Below are 6,000 nucleotides of genomic sequence, written 5' to 3' on the forward strand. Positions count from 1 at the left end.
AAAGTAATAAAAATATTATTTTAATAAAAAATTTGTACTGTATGTGTGCAGTAGATATGACATTTAACATATTTTATTGAATTTCCAATTTTAGTTCAACCAGGAGCAGGCACTCAGTTATAATGATCAACATTACACCTGTGACCCCAACCTCTCCAACCAGTCTTTCTGCCTGGTTTATGTCATAGATGCAAATACAGTCCAATTCACAGATGAGCGTCTTCTTGACAAGTTGAAGATCATCTGCCAGAGAATCAGTGATAAGGGTAAAATCTTCACTTTTCCGCTTGATTGTTTACACTATATGAAGGTCCAGAAAATGTGGTTCAGTTATGTGGATATATACATGCCTTTCAACAAACGTTGATATGAATTTGCTCAATTTTACTGAGAGGGGGGGGAAAAAAACTTGTTAAAGAACCTCCACACTGTCTCTGCGTTTTCTGTAGGGATTCCTCAAGTGGCTGTCATGACTAAAGTGGATGAAGCATGTCCTCTGGTCAAAAATGATCTCAGGAAGATCTACAAAAGCAAGAAGATAAAAGAGAAGGTATGTGATATAATACAAAGATGTATACTTTTACAGTTTGCACATGTTGATCTGGTTTTGTCTAATAGTCATTCAAGCAGAAGCTGATTTTCAAAATTATATCTGGCTTCTTTTAGAAGTGAACAGTAGACCAGCACAGCTAAAAAGCCATTCACATGCAGCTGGGGCAGGCAGAGCTGTATTTAACTTCATAGACAGCTTCTTGATGGAATTATACAAATTAAATTATAGGTTAATCAGCCTATATATATTTTCCATTCATTACATAACACTTACAATTAAGAAAAAAAAAAAAAAACAGTATGCCTTACTAATATATATTTAAGATATTAAAACAAGTACACAGTAAGCAATGAAATAAGAACAAATAAACAAATTAGGAATTAATTAATTAATACAGTCTGTATTACAATGATGATAGATTTACATGTTCCAGGGTTACCAACTTTGAAGTTCAGCTTGGAGTGAGATTTTTTTTTGTACTATGCAAAGTTCAGTGGTCAAGTAAGCAGGTATGACCTGCAATATTCTAGATACATGTATATTTAGTAAAGAGTCATACAAGTACCTAGTGGGTAAACCATGGCATTACAATTTTTTTTTTCGACCACAAAATGACTAATTTGCCTCTTTGCATTGGAATTTAAAACTCTCTATTTAAACTTAAATACTACACTAATTTTAATATAAGTAACATATATTAAGCCATTAATTGACCATAATTATTGGACAAATAGTATTTAGTACTAAATGATATCCTTAAAGTATTAAAGGAATTTTATTGAACTAAAATATAGAACATATAGAACAAGAAAGCCATATTTGTTTGAAAATTAACGAATATTACGAAAATTAACCATGGTTTTATTATAGTAAAAGTGTAGTAACCATGTTTTTTGGTGCATTGATTACCATTTGTATAACCATAGTTTTTCTACAAATACCATGGTTAAACTATGGTTAGTGTAGCAAGACCATGGTTAATTTGTGGTTACCGCAGTTTAACTATAGTAATAGTAATCGATGTAAAAATCAATGCATAATATGCTGTAATGTTTACCAAAAATGGCTGCAAATATCTGTATAGTGAAGCTGTCGTCTCAGTCCTACTTAAACACTCAAATACACTGTCAAAGCTGGTTTGTTTTGTGATTTCGTGAATCACGTGACCGCTTGGCGGCGACACCGGCGAGATCAAAGCTCGTCGCAGCTCTGTTTTTCAATGGCTAAGGCATTAACAGAAGCACTACATTTTACGATTTACGCCACATTACGTGTGTCAAAACGGTATTTATCTTTTGAATTTAGTATTAAAACTTACAATATTTGAAAGTTGTTTAAAATCGCAAGCAGGGCTGCCAATTTGGCGTGAGATTTACAAGGGCAGAGTGAGAGCATGAGACAGAGCCTGAAAGCCTGTGTCTCACGCCAAATGTGTGAGAGTTCGCAACCCTGATTTTCTAGTGATGATTATCTTATCAGTAGTGCGCCGCAATTATTTTACAAAAACAATGTTTTGGTATTGTGAATATAAAGACTACAGAAATATACACAAATAAAAATAGTCTCTTTACAGTTTCAAATGATGCCTCTCTTATCCGTACGATCAAAAGATGATTTAATTAGAAAAAATGCAGCAAAATGCGCCAACGCCTTTGCCGATTTGAGGGAATTAAAATCACTTGCAAATTATGGAGAAACTTTTCCATGGGCACTCATCCTCTGCTATTTCTTCGTCATTTCTGCATTCTTCAGATTCATTATTGCTGTCTTGAATCTCCATGTGTCAATCAATAACTTATTGCGTGTACGATGACTGTCAGCTCACATAAATCTGCAGTAGCCAGAACTTGTTTTTCGCTTTAAATAACGGTCAGTGGGTGGTTGAAATATTAATTCAAATTACAGTACTCCGTAATGAATTGTGATTTTAAAAATAACGAAGTAAATTACTTGGCTTAATTTGTACTCAAGTACAAGTAAAATTACAGACTTAAAATTATACTCATGAAAGTACAAATACCTCAAAAATGTACTTAATTACAGTAACGTGAGTAGTTGTAATTCGATACCTCCACCACTGCTATTAACTAACAGTTAATAAGCAGCAAATTAGGAGTTTATTGAGGGAAAACGTCTAGTTAATAGTGAATGTGAATAGTGAAAGTGTTACCTTTTTTCTTATTGTTAAACTTAATTGCTATGACTGAAAATACAATGACTTATATGTATTTTTTTTTTCTCCATCAGAACTGGATAAACCGTGGAGGAATTTTTCCTGGGGGTATGTTACATGTACATTAGCCATGGATTTGTTCAGAATTTTGATCTGTGCAAATACTGTATAAGCTAAGAATTGTACTTCCTTATGAAACATATATCTCTCTATACAGTATCTCATATATCTCACTATACAATTTATAAACTAATTATTTGTTTCTTTACTAATGACCTGAAATTGTTAAATAATAGTTGGATGGTGTCTAAATATTAATAAATATTTTTAAATATATTGTCTAAGCATATAGTGAGCAATGCTTACACAGTGCGTGCATAGAATACTTAAGCCATCTACTGGCCATTATTGTTATAACATAATTTTGACCTGACATCGTTTTTTTTTTTTTTTTTTTTTTTTTTATTCCTTTTTCACCAAATAAAGCAATCTGGCCCAAATATATGATAGATTCTCATATCTTCTTTGTTTTATCTTATACACTGTGGTGTACTTTTGTGGTGAAATTCCAAAAATATGCATATTTGCTTATACATAAACATTGAGAAATGTACATAAATCAGGATTAAATTATCTAAAATCTCAGTGCATCTTTTTCGTTATTTTTAAAGGGATATTACTGTTATATAATTTCAATAAAAAATGTGTTGTGTAGTAATATGTTATTCCAAATAAAGCCAGTAAGACTCCATTGTGCCACATACTGTACTGTGTAACAAATCTGCTTTCACTAAAGTTTCATAGTGCGCTGAAATGTGTTTTGTTTTGACAGACAAAATGAAGCCTTAAAAGAAAAGCTGAAAAACTTTCCTCTGAGTCATCCAGATGTAAAGGACATCAAGATCCTGGTAGCTGGGCAAATTGGAGCTGGAAAGTCCAGCTTTATTAACTCTGTTGATAGCGCCTTTCAAGGACGGATCACCTGTAGAGCGCTAGTTAATGCAGCTGAGAGTTACAGTCATAGTTTCACACAAAGAGTAGGTATTTGCCTTCTATAGTTGAGCTAATCGTTTGAGGATTTCTTTAAAATTGTTCGCAAATGTATTTTGTCTTGATTTGTAGCTTAAAGGATTCCCCATCAGATGTGGGGGGAAAACATTACCCTTCGTCTTCAAGGACATCATGGGTTTGGAAACTGAAGCATTGGCTGGGTCACAAACAGAAGACATCATCAACGCTGTGTTTGGACATGTCAAGGATGCTATAAAGTAATAAAGCACTACAATAATTATGAAAATATCACTTTAATAAAACATTTGTACTGTATGTGTGCAGTAGATATGACATTTAACATATTTTATTGAATTTCCAATTTTAGTTCAACCAGGAGCAGGCACTCAGTTATAAGGATCAACATTACACCTGTGACCCCAACCTCTCCGACCAGTCTTTCTGGCTGGTTTATGTCATAGATGCAAATACAGTCCAATTCACAGATGATCGTCTTATTGACAAGTTGAAGATCATCTGCCAGAGAATCAGTGATAAGGGTAAAATCTTCACTTTTCCACTTGATTGTTTACACTATATGAAGGTCCAGAAAATGTGGTTCAGTTATGTGGATATATACATGCCTTTCAACAAACATTGCTATGAATTTGCTCAATTTTATTGAGAGGGGGAAAAAAACTTGTTAAAGAACCTCCACACTGTCTCTGCGTGTTCTGTAGGGATTCCTCAAGTGATTGTCATGACTAAAGTAGATGAAGCATGTCCTCTGGTCAAAAATGATCTCAGGAGATTTACAAAAGCAAAAATATAAAAGAGAAGGTATGTGATATAATACAAAGATGCATACTTTTACAGTTTGCACATGTTGATCTGGTTTTGTCTAATAGCCATGTCCAGTTTTTCTGATCTAACATCTGTTCCTGTCCAGATGGATTTGTGCAGTGCTAAAGTGGGTGTGCCGATGCCACATCTTCCCAGTGAAGAACTACCATGATGAGATTGAAACAAATGATGACATTGACATTCTGATACTAAAGGCACTTGAATAGATTGTTCAGATTGCCCATGACAGATTGCAGGATAGTGAAAGCTACTGACAAAAACCACATATTTAAAATAATTACTGCATTTAGAGTGGGTCCATTTAAGAAAAAAAAAATGAAAAGTTATGTAAAATCATGAAAAAGAAATACAAGATGCTGCACTATTGTGCACATATTAAGCATTTTTACACACATTTAACAGCATTAAAACTATTAAACTACCTAAACATGGTCATAATGTAGTCACTGAATAAATCCTATTTAGTATTGAATTGTTTACCTGTCTCAATGAAGTAGGATATGTGAAGCAGTTCAGACTGAGAGAAAGTGTAATTAATCAACTAGCTTGAAAGTCATGTTGAAACCAGATCTATTCTTTGCATTTCACTTCTGCTGTAGCTTATTTACCTGTCTAGTAGTTTAATTTAGCTTTGTGTACAACTCAGTTTGTTCTCTAACACTGCGAGCAGCATTTCCTGTCGTTTCTAATTGTGTGTGATTGTTATGTCACCCAAAGTTCAAGCACAAGATCAAGTTTTCTTGTGTTTAGGCCTGTTTGGTTTTCTGTTCGAAAATCCTTTAACCGCTTTCCAGACAGGTTTTCACCAGGTAACTGTTGTATCTATAACAGAGAAATTTCCTTTCCACCGCTGGGAGTCGCTAGAGAGCTGCATCCAGATTTCCAGCTGGTAGAAATGGAGTTACTTTTGTGTCTTTTGGAGTTAGTTGTATGTGGACTTGCTTTTGTACTTTTGTGGAGCCACAATTAACTGGTAAGAGACGACTCTTTCTATCGCAAGCCGTTTTAACATTTAATCTAAAAGTCGTACTAGTATCTATTTTCATGCCACTAGTACTTATTTTTTAGATACTAGTATCTTTTCCATTAAGTACTTATTTATCAGCTACTAGTGCTTATTCTTTAGGTACTAGTGTTTATTCTTAGCTACCAGCGTCTTTTGTAAAGTTACTAGTACTTATTCATTATATACTAGTTCTTATGTTTTAGATACTATTATTCCTATAGTGACTAGTATCTAATTACAATCTTCTTGTTAAGAAAAAGATAGAACTAGCACTAGTATGGCAAGCCGTTTTAACATTTAATCTAAAACCTGTACTAGTATCTATTTTCATGCTACTAGTACTCAGTGGTGGAGGTATCGAATTACAACTACTCACGTTACTGTAATTAAGTACATTTTTGGGGTATTTGTACT

At 33.7% G+C, this 6,000-nt stretch overlaps 1 pseudogene; it reads left to right on the forward strand.

The window, feature by feature from the left end:
* The first annotated feature begins 1,064 nt into the window (after nucleotides 1-1,064).
* LOC127166643 (interferon-induced protein 44-like) lies at nucleotides 1,065-4,834 on the forward strand (annotated as a pseudogene).
* The last annotated feature ends 1,166 nt before the right edge of the window (nucleotides 4,835-6,000 follow it).

The sequence above is a fragment of the Labeo rohita genome, chromosome 1 (assembly GCF_022985175.1).
Source record: "Labeo rohita strain BAU-BD-2019 chromosome 1, IGBB_LRoh.1.0, whole genome shotgun sequence".
Classification (NCBI taxonomy): Eukaryota; Metazoa; Chordata; class Actinopteri; order Cypriniformes; family Cyprinidae; genus Labeo; species Labeo rohita.